The sequence below is a fragment of the Nelusetta ayraudi genome, unplaced genomic scaffold (genome assembly GCF_046127955.1).
Source record: "Nelusetta ayraudi isolate G7.1 ecotype Tasmania unplaced genomic scaffold, CSIRO-AGI_Nayr_v1 ptg000004l, whole genome shotgun sequence".
NCBI lineage: Eukaryota > Metazoa > Chordata > Actinopteri > Tetraodontiformes > Monacanthidae > Nelusetta > Nelusetta ayraudi.
This window is the reverse complement of record NW_027466054.1, coordinates 4,114,608-4,132,109: the sequence shown is the minus strand read 5'-3', so window position 1 is coordinate 4,132,109 and position 17,502 is coordinate 4,114,608. Positions and strand designations below refer to the sequence as shown.

The window sequence follows — 17,502 nt, the reverse complement described above, 5'->3', positions numbered from 1 at the left end:
TGTTTAGTCTTCAAACATGTTCAGAGCCAAACAAATTTTCTAGACCCCCACCACCAACATGCCACACCTGCCATTATTACTTTATTCAATTGTCACATTAAAGTTATTTACTTGGATTCCTGAAAAGAAAAAGTAGTTTTGATGGTTGAAAGTGATTCTTCTTTTCTTCTGTTCTCTTCATTTATTTCTTTTTTTTTTTTTTAAAGTTTACTTTACATTTTTCAGCGGGGTCTAATCATTTTGTTAGGCTCTGTATTTCGTTCACTTTTTAAATCCCCACAGGTTGAGAATTCTTTAGAAACGCGACTCTCTGCTACCATCTAGTGGCCAGACATCGCTGGTGATCATGGGAGACGGGATCGTTTCACTGACATTTTTTTTTAAATTTTTTTTTTTTAAAGAAACCCTCTCGACTTATGTTGTACGGCTTGTGACACCGATGGCTTTTGTTTAAAAAACATTATTTTGTCCTCATGAAATGCTCTCTGACTTTGTGTCTGCCAATCTTATACTCTCCTTATTAGTGAACAGACTGCACTTGCTTTGAATTTTGAATGCACGTTTTGCCTGCAGCTACGTAGATTACGTTTTGAACGCAAACTTCGGAAACGTCGGTGAGTTTGGATCCAAAATACATTTACGCTCAAGACAACTTAGAAATACGGGGAAAACACCGTCCTGTATCGATTTCAAACGGGACGCACCATTTCACTGTCAGATATACGGGACAGTTCTGTATTTTAAGGGACCGTTGGCAACTCTTAATCATAAGGGGTGGAGTAAAACATGTTACCATTAAAATGCGCTTCCACGGCGCAGCAGGTGTGTCCCCTACTAGCAGACCTTTATAAATCTAGTATCTTGTGATTCATATATTTCTTTTTATACATCCATGCTCCATGAAGGAACGCTCTCATTAACTAAAGTGCTCCGTTTTTTGTTTTGTTTTTCCTTTTTTTTCATGGCGGCTTGATATCAGGCTCGGCGTCTCTCCTTCACAGTGTGTGACTGACCCCCTTTGGTTCTAATTGCAAATTGCAAGCGGCATCTCGTCATGACGCAGGCCGGCGACAGGGGGCAGACCTGTCACAAAAGGTGGCCCGTGGCCACGTGAGATAAAGTCTCCTGAGCCCCGAAGCAATCTTCTGCTAAAAGCCTGTTTGCTTCCAAACGTGTCCGTCTCCTTTGAAGCCCGCTACCCGCTATTAGGGCCGTGGCTCTTTGGCGGCCATATCAAACCTGGTTTGTATGTAACACAGGGCTTCCAAAAGAACAGGGAGGCCCATAAAATATGATTTTGTCCGGTGGACGGGCAGACGGACAGCAGCAGAATGAAACTAATTGCCCCCCGCTCGGCCCTGTGCGATCGCCTGAAGCTTTTGCTCTCCTTGCTCACCAAACAGACGCAGGGTGTGATCAGATTCTCCCAGAATAGTAATGACCTGATACTGAGCAGCTGGGCAGAATTTGCAGCGGTCAAATCTACTTTATTCAGTTTTTTTTCTTGTCACAAACCTGCTGGTTTTAATTGTGGTAGTGTATGGAGAGTCTCTGACTCTCTTTCTCGCCCCCAAAAGAAAAAGATTAAAAAAATAAAAAAAATCTTTTTGATTCACACGAGCCCACTGACGTACACGCTCGCTTTGTTTTCAGTAATGGAGTCTCTGTGGAGACTGCAGGGTTGGATGATTGTGCTTATCTGTTTTGGGGCGGCTGCTCCCTGCACTGAGTCAGCTTTGATCTGTTCCTCATTCTTTGACTCTCCCATAATAGCTGAATGCACGGATGGCAGAGCCGGTGTCAGCAGCAGAGGCACCAGTTCACATCAACTGGCTCCACGAAGAAAAACAAAGCTTTAATACAGCTTTCACGTCATTTTTTTTTTATATTTCTTGAAATATCATATACACCGGTGCGTGAGTTGATAAAATGTCTTTTAGGGGCGCACACTTATGTTGCAGGTGTTGTGCCTTCAGAGCTTCAACTAGCAGTTAGTGTTAGTTAGTTTTCTACAGACTATGGTTATTATTACCTGTGCTTATTTGAGTTTGTGTTACCTCTCTTTAATCCCCAACGAGTTTGTCCATCCTCCTCTGACCCCTGGCATCAAGGAATTTTCCTCCACACAGCTGCTGCTCACTGGGTATTCCCTCCTTTCAGGACCATCCTCTGTAAACCCCAGAGATGAGTATGATGGTGTTTAAATCCCAGCAGATCAGCACATTCAAAGACACTCTGATCCCCTTCCTTCCACGTTCTGATGCTCACTTTGAACTTCAAGTGGCCTTCACAACGTCTGCATGCCAAAATGCATTGGGTTGCTGCCTCCTGATTGGCTGATTTGCGTCTACAGTGAACACTTCAGTTTAACTTTCTCTCTAAAGAAGTCAGCTGGTCTGTGTACTTTGGCCATTCTTAAATTCTCTTTTATTCAGTTGTTTTTGTGTAATGGTCAGATGGACTTCAGGATTAGGGCATTTTTACAGTCAGAAGAACACTTATGCTAGACAGAAAGGTAAAAGCAACAAGGTCTACTTCTGTCAGCAGCACACACGCTGTGATTCTAACAAAAGAAGAAGACTGTTAGTGTAGCGAATCAAAAAAAAAAATGAGTTAAAAAATCTCAGTCATTAGAAACACTAACTAAGTCTGTAATAAGTGATGATGAACATGTTGCCTCTCTTAGATTTATATCTCCTGCCAGACGGAGGCAGCAAAAAAAAAACTGTGATCAGTGGAAAAATCTGCCACAAGTAGTTTTTTTTCTTTCAGGTAAATTGCACTAAGCGCTTTTCATCACCTCGATGCGACTGAGTACATAATCATCTGAAAAGCATTGCAGCAGCCCAGAGAGAGTGCCGAGCAAAGAATGTCTTGATGAGAAATTTTAAGTATGGGAAACCATCTCCGGGATTTGTATTTGTTTCTGGGGGACAGGTGTGGAATTAAAATGGTGGAGCTGGTGGGGACACGTTGCTCCAATGACTCTGCAACACTGAAGGTCTGCGACACAAAGGTTGGACAAGAGGTTTGAATGCTTGGTGCAGACATGGCCAGCGAAAGGGCAACTCATGAATAAGTGGGGGGCGGAGGGTGAGGGGGCGACCTCATCTATTTCTCTCCTTTTTTTTTTTTTTTTTAAACTGTCAACCAAAATAAGTTTGAAGTGAGCCAACCAAGGACACTGGAACACAAGATCTATTAGGAGAGAGAAAGGAGGTCGGCGCCAGTTCAAATTTAGTCCATCTTTCCCCCTACGGCCTTTAATACGAAGGTGACAGGAAGCCTGTCCTCATCTTTTAAATTTCAGCCTTCCTCATCAAATAAAGAGCCAGGTGTAGTTTGAAGGAAACCGAGCAATGTTGGCAAAAGTCAAGATTTGTATTCATTCACCGCAAGTTAAGTATCATTTTAAAAAAAAAAATGTTGTGTTTTCTTCTATCTCATAATAACTGAAATATTATTATAAGTTCCCAACGCACCTCCTGTGCATGTTTTTGTTTTTGCTCACCATGAGCAACCATTAAGAGTGAAGAAGAGGCTTTATAGTCACTTAAAATGTAGCATTCAATTCCTATGAAATTACATCCAGCCAACAGACACTACTACAAATATGATATGAGCCTTTAAACTTTTTTTCTGTTCTCCCTTCAGATTTCTACCTTTTTCAGAAAAATGCCTCCTCATAAATAATGCCCTTTCTGCTTGTTCATACTGCAGATTCTTTCACCCCCCGCCCCCCACCTCCATTCTTTATGGTATTTGACAGGCGCCCCCCTCGAGCCAGATCCAAAGCAGCTCTCTCCGAACTAGTTTTCAGCCCTTTTTTTTTTTTTTTATCCCTTTTGGTCCAGGGCGACGCGGAATTTGAGGATGGCCACCTTTAAATTCGCCATGCAGGGAAAAAGGGCCCCGTCATGTTGGAATGAAAGTCTTTATTTGGGGGGGTAGGAGCTCGGTGGGAGAACAGATGGAGTCGAGGCCCTCGGGGTATGTGGCTAAAGACACAGCGTGGCAAAGCGCGCGGGCCGAGATTTTTAGGTCACAGCGACAGACACGCGCACAAACATTGTCATGGTGGAGGAATTTTATCAGAGTAAAAAAGATATATATATTCAAGACCTGCAGGGATACAAATTCACTGCAGTGAATGTACTGACGGATAATGCATATATACCTTGCTGGATCCTGCACATATATACCTGTTGCAGAACCTCATGCCACACAACCAGAGATCCCTTCCTGGGGATAACAAGTCTGTAGTTCTCTCACTCTCAGCGCAGAGCTGCAGCAGACACCACGATATGCATACAAGAGAAAAAGGCTGAAAATATTTAACTCCCTCTCCCCTCCCTCCCTCCTCGTGTTTTGACGCCGCTGTGTCTCAGTGCTGCAAACAAGGATTCACCTGGCGTGACCCCCTCGGATCCACGTCTCCCATAGCCTCTCGCTGCCTCGCACTTATTTTCCAAGTGTCGCGCGGAGGGGAAGCAGGAGCCTTCGGACGAGCTGCAAAGTGAGCTCGTCTCACAGATACCTCGTCTTTTTTTTTTCTTCCTTTTTTTTTTTCGGCTGAGGCAGCGGAGGATGCACATTTGGGGGGGAAAAAAAGGTTAAGCTTGAAGTATAGAAGGTCTTTGTCTTATTATGATAACAATAATAATGCATTTTATTGATAAAGCGCTTTTCAGAAAGACACTTTACAAAAGAGAAAAGACATCAGAGTAAAATTTGCAGTTAAAAAGCTTAAATATATACCAACAAATACATGAAAGCAGATTAGAGTAAGAGAAAACAGGGAGGTAAGTATCAATTGTAGTTAATAAGTAACATTAAAACAGTAATTAAACAGAGGGTGGCCCGGGGGGCGTCTGAAAGAGACGTAATCGTGACTTCATCAAAAACGATTCCCTCATCCTCAGCGCTCCTCGTCCCGTAATCAAATGACATCACTTTCTTCTCCTTGACTCAGGACGAACCGCCGGGTTGTTCGAATCATTCTTTTGTTTAAAATATTCCGCTTGTACGGCCCAGTTGTGCGAGCACGGCGTCACATCTGCTCCGGACGGACCGCGAGACCGAACAGGTGGTCAAAGGAGCAGCTGCTCAAAACACATCAGCTTCCGGGGATGTTCGCGCCGTGGCCAGCAGATGGCAATGTTTAATTACTTTCATCACGTGTCTGCCCTTCCTCTCCTCTCCTCTCGCTCTCTCACTCACGCACGCACGCACGCAGAGTATTTTTTTTCCTTCCATTTTTCACTATTTTTCCTACAAGCCCTTAGAAACAGAGATTTTTTTTCTCCCCCCCCCCCCCACACACACACACACCCCTCCCTCACCGTTTGCCTCGTTCTCTCCTCGCAGTCGATTCTGCGGCGGCTCGCTCTTGTAACATAAATGGCATTTAAAAAAAAGAAAAGAGGAAGGTATTCTCCACCGCGAGGGGCTCCGGACGTACGTCGCCGAAGGGAGGGGTCAAGGTTCCGCCCTCTCACCTGAATGACCCGCCCCTTTCCCGACCCCGCGCACACACGCACGCACGCACATAGCCGCGACGAGAAGCTGATAGCGGAGCTGCGCCTTAACCTGTTGTGTCACCACTCCTCCTCTCACATGTACCCGCAGCTGTTTGGAGTCAAAGCACACGCACGCACACGCACACACACACACACACACACACACACACACACACACACACACACACGCACGCACACACACACACACACACACACACACACACACACACCCAGAAGCAAAGAAACATTCAGTGGAGGAGCAGAAGCTACAAGCCCGCGGCAGACATTGGAGTCACAGTGGATCAGTTTACCTCGTTGCTCTGTTATTTATTTCCCTACATATGCCACGTCCTTGAACAATATTTTTTATTTATTTATTTATTTCTTTCCCAGGGAGATCCACAAAAAGCCTCTTCCTTCACTCTGTTCCAACGCATGTTTTTGCGTCACCACTGGTTCCGGCTGCCCGAAGGGTCTCGAATTTACTGAGGTGCCTGAAAAGCCAAGCAAGCTTACAGGCAAAGCCCCTCATGGGTTTGCATCCCATTTTCTCTCCTCTCTCTCTCTCCCCTCTCTCTCTCTCTTTCTCTCCTCTGTCTCTCTCTCTCTCCCCTCTCTCTCTCCTCTCTCTCTCCTCTTTCTCTCTCCTCTCTCTCTCTTTTCTCTCTCTCTCTTTTCTCTCCTCTCTCTCCTCTGTCTCTCCCCTCTCTCTCTCCTCTCTCTCTCTCTCTCTCTTTTCTCTCCTCTCTCTCCTCTGTCTCTCTCCTCTCTCTCTCTCTCTCTCTTTCTCTCTCTTTTCTCTCTCTCTCTCTCTCTCTCCTCTCTCTCTCTCTCTCTCTCTCTCTCCCCTCCGCACGCTGCAGGAGCGACTCTCTGTGCACAGTGGCGTCCACTGCTCCTCTCACTCTGCATACATTACAGGGTAACTTTAACCGGATTTACTGGCAAGCCGGGAGAGAGTGCGTGTGAAAGCCAGTCCTTTGTATCCCTGTGTAGAAAGCTCCTTTTTGTCTAGGTGTAAGTAGCTTTCTTTTACTCCGACATGACATTGACCATGTTTGTGATCACGGCTCAATGCATGAATACACTTGAACAGACCTGTTTTTTTTTCCTCTCTTTTTAAAAAATAATAATAAAAAAAAAATCTGATACTTTTTACAGTATATGTGCTTTGAATCATATCAGCGGTTCCCCATTTGTTTGTGTATTTTCAGCAGACCAACACAAATAAACCCAGTGCACATGGGGTAGGAGTCCCCCATCTCTTTCCTTTTTTGTGCTCGGAGTTGTCATCATGCTGAAATAAGAACAGACAATAGTTGCACACATACTCATCGTGTCACCTGGTTGAAAACCAGCATGGCAAGATTTGGGACACCGGGTCAGGAGCTGAGAGTTTTTATGGCAATGATATGGACAACGAAACTCTTGGAGGAGGTCTAAATAAATAAATAAATAAATGGATTGCATTATTACTTGGTGGAGAAAAGATCAAACATAGTTATTACCAGCGTTCGCTGTGGGCTGGCTATCAACTATTCTCACACCTACAGGCAATTTATAGTTGCCCATCAGCCTAATGTGAGTGTCTTTGAACTGTGGAAGAAAGAAGGAAGAACCCCGGAATAACCCACGCAGAGCATGCAAACTCCACGCTAAAAGCCCCCAGGCCCTGGAATCGAACCTGCGACCTTCTGCTGTGAGTCAACAGGGCAAGGCACTGCATTGTGGAATTCCATACATCTGCCCATTCAGTCCACATTAATAGCCAGCTGCAACTTTCACCCCTAGTTTTTTTTCTCAAAAACATGAGGAAAACCTTGCTGCTCATACGGTCTTTTTTTTTTTAATTAGGATTTTTAAAAAAAAATGTATTATTAAAACAAAAACAGGAGAACCTGGCAGGCTACGGTTAGACAAAAAGGTAAGATTCCCACCCGGCTTATCACTGACCTTTTCATAAAAGTTCATACAAAGATGTGTCAACAGTGGACGTAGTAACGTATGAGCCAGCGCTGCCGCCTTCATTTATTTTTGCCCCCAGGCTTCGTCCGCAGTTTGATGACGCATGCGGCGGTGTGGCTGTGGTGGCCAGTGTTTGTACAGCTACACATGAACACCTGCGTGCGGTGTCTTTTCACTGGGTTTCTATGGAAATGTGGCAACTCTTGAACAAAGTTAAACTGTGAGAGTAGTGCCGTTCACAAATTCAGTTCACTCACAACACGGCAAGTGGGCATGTGGGCAACAATCCCGTTTCATTGCCCCCCCCCCTCCCACACACACACACACACACACACACACACACACACACACCTCTCTGGGATCCAGACACGTCCTCCAAACAATGACTGCACTTGGTCCTCGCCTCCGCGAGGTTGTTTTAAATTCTCCTACTGCCGATAAAATTTCCCCTCCTGCTTTGAGCGACATCGATTGTTAGCCGGTGCCCAGCGATGACCCCCCCGCATGCTCCAATTATGGATGAGATGTTCCCGGGCCGGCTGACCGCCGGAGAAGCGGCGGTCGGAGAGACACCTCAGCGCCATAATGTATGCAGATGTATTCCTAACTGTGAGATAGTTTTCTCGGTAATTGCTGTATCAATCTATGCCTTCCTACCCGTGCTGTCTCATTCTGGGCCTCTGCTTATTTCTCTCGACCCCCCCACCCCCGCCCCTCCCTTGGCCCACGCGCACATGCTCAGGCACACGCGGAGTCTGCCGCTCCCCCCTCCTCTCCCCTCCGCATTGTCTCCGCTTCCCCCAATTTTTCACTCCTCCTTGACTCACATTGATTCGCCGACCGAGCATGTGGGTGTTCAAAACATTCCTCAGTCACTGCGGGACAGAAAAAAACAAAAAACTGGCAGAGAGGAAGGAGCACTTCCCGACGACGGCAGACATCTGATATCCGGCGCCGAGGGCCAGGCGTTTGCGCGCGTATCGCACGGACGCACGCGGACGCCGCACGTTAATAACGCCATCGAACGCGGCGGCGAGCGGGCGGCGGCCTTATTGACGGGAACCCCGCCGTGCTCAATAAAACTCCACTCGCGCCGTCATTTTCACCTTGGCTGAGCCACGCGCTCGCCTCGAGGTGCACGTCTAAATTACGACATCCTCCGCCTGCCAATTAAAACGGCGCCTCATTCTCCGTGGACAGATGCACCTGTCAAGAGAAATATGGATGGGGGATACTAAGCCGAATTAATGGGACATGACTGGGGAGATAGAGGAGTATTGGTTTGTTTGTTTGCCGTACAGTAATTAGCCGCTGCCTCCCTCGTCTTGCTATGGTGACAATAAGCGGAGCCGTGTGAAGGGTCGAGGAGGCGACGCGTCGAGCTTCACTGGTAAACAGGACCTGGAGATCTGAGCTAGTCAACAGTGTGAGCTAGCAGCCCCGGCTCTGCAGTCTTTACCACTCTTGCTCATCCCCTTGTATAAATTCTCATCTTGCGAAATTAGACCGGCCGTCCGCGGGGGTAATTTGGGCAGTTCAATGGGACAAACATCTGAAGTACTTACTTGTCGTGTAAGACAGTGGATTTCAAAGTGGGGGCCGCAGAAAACTGGAGAGAAGATAAGAAAGAAAATCAAATAAATAAATGAATAAATAAATAAATAAGACAATCAAGTTATCTTTTAATTAAGATGATCAAAATATTGTTTAATCATTATTGTTAAAAGTAATCTATAATAACATCATATGATTGCCTGCCTGTCAAAAACATTGTTCATGGTGTCGTGTGTGGTGATTTGCTCCTCAAGCTAGCCTGGCTAGTACAAAATGGACAGGTTTGTGACAAATAGGCCGAAGGAACAGACAAACAGCCCAGTTATGGAAGACACTGCTGCAAAAAAAACGTGAGAATTGGCTGGTTAGAGGAAGAAACTATGAGGCAGCATACATTAAGTATGTCTTTACAGCCATAGACATCATTATCAACATGTTAGTTAATAGTATTCCTATTCTAAAAAGCATTCTAAAAGTTGGTGTTTCTTTTACATATTTTCTAACATTGTCTGTTGTTAAAGTTTGGGATCCCCTGAGGTAAGTGTCCGTCTATGATGCCATTATATCAAAAAGTGCAGCGAGATCCTTGAACTAGTTTATCTCAGATAAGTTTTGCACACAGCAGGAAGAAATACGTTTTTTTTCTTGTCTTTTGCGACGTTCTACAGATGAAGGAAATCTGATCTTTGCACATACTTCTAGTCTTTTAAATAACGGCGTAACAGAAAACAAACTACATCCCTGCGTGTTCAGCCAGTTTTCAATTCTGAACTTCTGTGTGGGTGCTCTGGTATAATTTTTTTTATTTTTTTTTGTAAAGGCAGTGCACCTTCAAGTCAAGGTCCTTTCTGCAACTCTGTGTTGTGCCAACTTGCCCACTCAGCTTTGCACAGGCTAATGGAGACCGAAGCACGCTCGCTCTTGCAAACACAGTAAACTTACACATATGTATTGCAGTTCACCTGCTTGCAAAGGACTTGGGTATTTTATTTATTTTTGCCTGCATAAGAGGAAAGACTGCTTCCAAAATGAACAACCCTCTGGTCGAGTGTGTCATGTTTGTCAAGCATCTTTGTTTGTGGCTGTCCTTGCTGGCAGGGTAAAGCCACAGTTCCTTTTTTAATCACTGACTTGCTAAAATGCTTTTCTCCTCCCACACATGCATATACAAACAGAGTCTCGCAAAAAAGGGAGATTTTGTGAAAAGGGATTAAAACAAAGCTACGTGTCCAAAATTCTAATCTGTGTGTTTATAAACAGAGCAGTTTACCCCAAAGGTTTTTTTTTGTTTCCATGCGTATATGCGTCATAATAAATACTTAAACTAAACATTTTACATGAAGTAAATTCTTAAGGGATAGTCCACTCTAAATTGAAATTTAACCTACTTATTACTCACCCCTATCTAATAATCTGATAAATGTTCTGGTCACTTTCTAATTCACATAACTGAATTGAATTATTCCTTCCACGATTAATTAATTTTTGCAAACTAACTTGCCTGATAGACCTGAAACACAGCACAAGCCCTCAGGTGATGGACAGGGTTCCCTGTGGCTAGTGGCGTTCCCTCAGGAAATTAACAGGTGAACTTTTAAGAAATGGGTTATGGCTGTGCTTTAAGCTGTCCAAGAATTACATTTGGTTAAACTATGTTATGTCAATTTCTGTAGAGTAAAGCTATTCATTCTTCTTTGTCACCAAAGATGAATCTTTGTCACTTTGGACACCAGTTCATGGGGAAAAAAGTTACATTGTCAAAGGACACTGGATTTGGAGGGAGATAAATGGATGGACAGCTTTGATTAGATACTAGGCAGTCACTTCTCTGCTCTTCAAGTGAAGTTGAAGCTTCAGTAACTCCCCTTAATAGTGGCTCACTGCTCTGGAACAGAACTTTATTCTCCTGATGCACCAGGCTTTACATCTTCACCTCTGCTTTAGGCTGTCATGAAAATGGCGAGGCACTCCGGCGAGAATTTTGATCGCATAGAAAAGAGGAACTCACCAATGGCGAGGCATGCCTGCCTAAATAGTGCAGCACTTAGAAACTCTAATTTCCCCCCGTGGCCTTGGGAATGGAGGGGATGCCCCATATTCCAGAGCTGCGTTTGGTAGAAGCACTAATGCACCAGCAAAGTTGCCCAGATGAATTTAGTTTTGTTGACAGGCCAATTAAGATGTCATTCTGGGATAATGGAGTGTTCCACAGCAATGATGCATGCCCCATTCAGCGATGATCCAGATTCCAGCGCTCCCATACAGAAAGCCAGTTATACTACTGCTTTTTCCTGTGTTCTTAGTATCCATCAGGAATGCTTTTTTAACAAGCTTAACTGCTCTTTATCAAAGTTTAAGACCGATGAAAAATGTCTAAAACATTTTTTTTTTTTAAATATTAGTAAGTTTTGTGTAAAACAAAAACAAAAATAATTATGATAACAGATGGTGCTTATATCACTATAGCGGTTCTCGCAAAGCACTTTGATTCACACTAGCATTATTTCTTCGTCTTGTTAGTTACACATCTTTTGCCTTTATTATGTCCGCACTCATTTTAATCCTGCAATTTCCCTTCAAAAGCATCTGCAGTGTTCATCGCCATCATCATCGGCGTGCACAGTTATTTCACTTTCACGCTCAAATGGTGGCCAATGACAAGTAAGTCTTGGCTTGAGGTTGCGAGCTTCGCCTGTACGTTGCAGAGGCTGGGGCTGCTAAATGAGAAACTTTTGAAAATGATCCTGCTTTCCTTGCCAAGTCCATTGGCTGCCTCTTCCCACATCCCCCATTGCCTTTGCACACAGAGGTAAATACCCCGCTGCATATTCACTGGTGAATGCTAGGCTCATATATTCATTCTCATTTAGCAAATTGTGTGAAACCCAAATAAACGACGGAACGTCAAACAAATGGCTGTAGATATTAAATGAAAGTCACGTCCTGGCGAGAACGCGCAAAGTCAGACACTCAAGACAGCTGGTTTAGGCAAGTTTAGGGCTTGACTTCATGAAAAATCTTTGCATTAAGCACCGTGGTGTGTGTGTGTGTGTGTGTGTGTGTGTGTGTGTGTGTGTGTGTGTGTGTGTGTGTGTGTGTGTGTGTGTGTGTGTGCGTGTGTGTGATCTCCATTGAAAGATTGACACAAGTATGGCCTTTTTTTTTGCAAACAGTGTGGAAATTGTGGAAATGCACAAAATGAAATCAGAACTTTGTATTCAAATGATGTCTATTCCCATGCCTGATAGGGGAATATGTATATTTATGTGTACTCCAGAGGACATTGGACAAGGGCCTCTTGATGCATTTATAAGGCTGAGCATCGTCTTCAGGTTGTCTGACTTGTTTTGTCAGGGGATAAAGAATTTCAATTCACGCATCACATACCAAATACATACATGAAATATTGCATGATTCATGCAGTGTTCTATGGGGAATGGCAGGACTAAGGCATTTTACATATTTTGTATTGAACAAAACATTTTTCTACTCAAGTTATAGGTTTATTTGATATGGTATGAGACAAAGGAGAGACGTGTGATCCATGTTCTGGCTGCGTTGGATTCACCATTTCCTCAGTTTTATGGGTAATGTTGACTTATGAGCCATAGATAGCAGTGAATTGGTATTCCAGGGTTACAAGTTGGAAAGAGGAAGATGGGCACATCTGTTTTTGGTAGTGTTTCCAGGAAAAACAACAGATAACTGAATAATATGTCACAGTTTGGGAGTTGAAAACAATACACCTTGTAAATATACTGTGAGCCAATCAAAAGGTGAGGTTTGTCCCCTCTATTCATATTTTACTTTTATCTCTTCAAAGAAAAAATAAGTCTTCGGTGGTATCCTATTTCATCCATCATCTTGTAATTTTTGGCAAAGGTGGTGTTGTGTTGTTGGGGGATGGGTGTCAGACTTCGCTCCTGAATCGGTTCATCACAGTTCCTCTTTACTAAATGGTGTCTCTGCATCCCTCTGCAAGTTGGGGTAGGAACAGTACAGCCTTTATCCTGGAATGACCTCCTCTTCACAGAGTGTGATCATGAAAGAGCCGGTATCAAAATAATCTGATGGACCGTCTCAACTCTGAACAGATTGGAAGCTTTTCCCTTTGAGTCTGATTTCTTTATGTCACCACAACGATTGGCCACCAAGAAAGAAGATGGTCTAGATCTCGATTAGACGCTATCTGCCCATGGGAACCAACAGCCATTCCTCGTGATGCCTGACTATAAAGAATGTAACATGATGATGGTTGTACATGGAGCTGGACCTTGAGCTTCTAATCACACTTATTCTCCCCTCCTTTCTTCACTGTTGCTGTTACACTGGCTTAGGAAGTTTGGCTCTGCCACAAGGTTCTTAGTAATGTTCATATTCATTTGTGACATCCCTCCCAACCCACCGCTCATCAAATATCATAAACAACTCTAACCTTTGTTCAGGAGCATTAAAGCGTAGATGTATGACATCGGCTTAGACTTGGGTCTTTGCTTGCTGCCTCCTCAAATCTCCTTTTTTTGAAAGATATGCTCGTCAAGGATCACACAATCCGCGCTATTACTCCTGCCAGCTCTGCCACTCGGCTCAGTCACTGAATCCTGTGCTGTTTTCAATCTATCACACCCCTAATTCTTGTTATCTGCCTCAAAATGAGGATGCACTGTTAAACTCGTTTACTGACGACAGACCAACAGATGACCAAATTCCATCTCTTAAGGGAAGATGAATCACAGGACATTCCCTTATCTAATGGCCATTCCAATTTCATTTCTCAAGTCTGTTTTACGAAAGCAAATGACAACCTCAGAAATATAAAATTTCATTTATTTTCAGTCCTTTTGTATTGTTGTTGTGTCGCTGCAAGAGGTTGGCACGGTAAAGTACAATTGAATAAATCCAAACATTTTCATCTCAGCGATCTAAAGCATTATTTTGTCAAATGCAATTTATTTAAAGCTATGTGACAAATCCAAGTATATTGCAAATACATGTGGCTTTTTTTTGTGTTAGAGTTTTTCGAGGTTAAAACTATCAAATATCCCAAGGTTGGTCCCAAAGTTTCTCACAGACTTCCCCAAGTAAGACGTGAGGAGTGACTGCATTTTTGCCAGTGCAACTCAAAAGCTTGTGGATGCTGTTAAATGGCTTTGTCTACTCTGTTAAAAGTGAGCACATGGTGACACCATTTTGTGTGCAGTATAGTTAAAATCTGACCCCTGAATGAAGTGCTGGCATATTTAACTTTACTCTTCACCCTCACCGTTGTTTCGACGCTGAAAAGTTTTCCAGTCTAATCAATTGAATCTGATTTTATAATGCTAAAGTTGTTTCCCAAAGGGGAAAGAAAATCTCCATGAAAGTAATGGAAGTTAGTTTTGCTGTAGGTTTAGTGATGTTAAAATCTACACTTGGGAACTTTTGAACTCAGTTTACTGTCCAAAACACATCCATCTCTTCACCCCTTGAGTCCTCTGCTGCAACTAATCCAATAAGCATTCACCCACTGGCCCTGAAAGTGTAAGAGACACAAAATAAATCAGTCTTCATGCCCTATCCCATTACTGTCCGTCAGTTATTTATACCATTATACTGCTTCTACAACACTGAATATAAAAGCCCTTGTTGCTGTGTGCCTGCACATCTGATAGCACAACACTACATTTGTGGTGTCATGGCAGCACCTCTGGCTATGTGGAAAACAGTCTGTAAAATTGTATTATCTCGTCACCGTTCAGATACCCTGCAGTATTGTGAGTGGTCTCAGTCTTTATTAGGACAAAAATGGCATTCGTGAGTTGCTGCTGCAAAGTGTAAAAACATGGATAATTTCCATGTAACTATGACACAATAAAGCATTGCAGCTTTTTTTTGACAAGTAATTTGTATTTTCTCTCGCTTTACCATTTCATGCACTTTCAGCAAACACATTTCTTATTACCAAACACACGGCTTCAACTGTTGCGCCCCTCTCAAAGGCGGTGTTCAACTCACAGCTTAGGACAACCTGACTGATTTTATTCTGTTTTAATTTTTTAATGGTCCCTCTTATGTGGATACTGGCAAACTGTACAAGTGAAGGCTTTAACATAGTCCAGTTTCAGCTGCAGGCAGGGGACTCAGTGCCTTCTGCCCCCCCCGCCCCCCACCCCCCTTCTGTCCCCAACCCCTCCCCACCATCCACCCAACACACACACACATACACACTTCAAAATCATGCAAGCCCCTTAAATGCTTCTCTCATTATGGTTTCGACAGTCACAGCCCCAAGGTTTGTACCAGCACAGAAAAAGCCTTTGGCTCTGAGGGTAATGTCATGCAAGTCAGCATGTGTGTAACATAATCACCGCCTTAAAAGGAGGAGATAGCTGGGCACAGACTTTTTGTATGCATGGTAGCTCATGTGTGGAGAGAATCCAGGTGTTATTTGGCGGTCAGGCATGAGCCTGTGAAGCAAAGAGCACAAAGCTGTATAATAACCACACACTCACTCACTCACACACACACACACACACACACACACACACGTACGTACGTACGTATGTATGTATGTATGTATGTATGTACAAGTGTCTTTGAGGGAAGATCCTCCATGCAAGGTGATGCAGAGTGCTCAGTCATAATTAGCTGCTCTCACACTTTTCTCCAAACTACAGAACAACCAGCTTTGCATTCTCTGGTAGCCTTATGATTAGTCATGACTGGGAGGAAATGCTCTATCAATCATTAGTTTTCACTTTCTCTATGTTCCTGTGAGTAATTAACCTCCATGTAGAAGACCTGGCATGGGTTCACTGTCGTAAAAACCTTTTTAATGCACTTAAAGGTACAAGATGTGCTGTGTTGTGGTGGCTTTAATGGATTGTGAAATGTTTCTATACCGCACACACAGAATTCAGCCTTTCTTGCACTCTCCACCACTAAACTCTCTCAGGACCACTCTCCCCCATAAGTCCCTGCTGTGCACCCACATTAAGGTCTGTGCATGGTCTGTGGTGGCATTAATGGTAGCTTGCTCACAAACATGTAGGCAGCCTCACTATATAACTTGTATGTGGAGGAGCCAGGTTCATGCTCATAGAAAGTCACAAAGATGGCTTGAAGCGCACATAATTATATAAAATTTTGAAAAGGAATGGAAAGAGCGAACCGGCTTGGAGCAGTGGGACTGCAGTTTTGCAGAGGGGTGACAGAAAAGGTTGGGTTTTCATCCATTGACAGAGCTGAAAGGTTGCTGAGCTTGTCAATTTAGGTGAGGTAATTACCTTTAGCCAAAAAAATGAGACTGTATACATTCAGTAACTTTGCAGGAAAGAGAATGTTTGAAATTTTACAGGCAACATTCAGAGTGGCATACCCCATTTATTTGATGCGCTGCTTTTAATGAGTAACTATTCGGATCTGATAAAACTTTGATGACTGCAGCATGCATGTTTCAGACTTAACTGTTTGTAAGCCCTTAGTTGGAGAAACTGCCTAACTTTCTCCTCTGAGGGCGCGGATTGTGAAAGCAATATTCAGAGTGCAACGGAGGTGAGTTGGGAGGTTTTCAGGATAGATCCGTTAGATTTGAGCCAGAAATTTAGTGTCATCGGGGATGTAGAAAGTCTTGAAAATGTAAAGCTGAAGTTACTGAAAAACATTTCATTAGTCTCTTGTGGCGTCTTTAAAGCGAATGCTATTTAAAACTCAAACGCAGTCTAGTGGTCTTGACACAGAAGAATCAAAAGAAAAGTTCCACTTTCCACAAGCACCCAACACAGTTAAAATTGGATTTTGTCCCGCGTGTTTTGCCAAACGCTTTTTCCAACCCAAACTCTCAGTGCGTCCTGTGCCGCTGACTGCTGCCAGGGAACCTGGGCACGGCTCCAACCTCCATTACCTGGGCAGGCGCGGAGTCTTGTTGGCCTTATTATACTACTGTACTGTAAGATTTATGAGTCTGTCTGCGTGCATCTGCTACATTAATAAACATTCAAGCACCCTCTCATACATTTCCCAACACACTTTGATTGAAAGTTATACTGACGCTTACTATCATGAGCGTCTCTGCTGTCGGTGATATGAGTGTTTGTGGAGTGTTGAGTGTGAATGTATGTGTGTGTGTGTCAGGGAGAGGGAGGTGTCGCCACTGACCCTAAAGCAACACTAAATGTGCTTTGGCTACATATTCAGACACTGAATTGACCGTCTTTTCACAATCTTACAGCTTTTCCATAGATTGTCTCCCTAAAAAAAAAAAACAGTCAAATTTGAGCCACTTTTGCCTGCAAAGTGAACATCGCCTTCCCCCTAATTTTTGCAACTATCCTGTCTCATGTTTCATCTCGTCTTTCACCTCATTATCAAATAAACAACACGGCTCAAAATATCCATGTGCTTTTGTTCCTTCAACACGTTGGAAACAACTAAGGGATAAAGCCAGAGTGTTGACGGTGTGAGTCTCAGTTGGCTGCCAGGGAAC

At 43.6% G+C, this 17,502-nt stretch overlaps 1 protein-coding gene and 1 long non-coding RNA gene across 2 annotated transcripts in view; one reads left to right on the top strand and one right to left on the bottom strand.

The window, feature by feature from the left end:
• The window catches only part of ctnna2 (catenin (cadherin-associated protein), alpha 2), a 258,023-nt gene that overhangs the window by 39,267 nt on the left and 201,254 nt on the right, over positions 1-17,502 (top strand). The window lies entirely within an intron of this gene.
• Positions 1-17,502, bottom strand: part of LOC142900744 (uncharacterized) — a 289,985-nt gene that overhangs the window by 92,005 nt on the left and 180,478 nt on the right. The gene's annotated exons all lie outside the window — the stretch shown is intronic.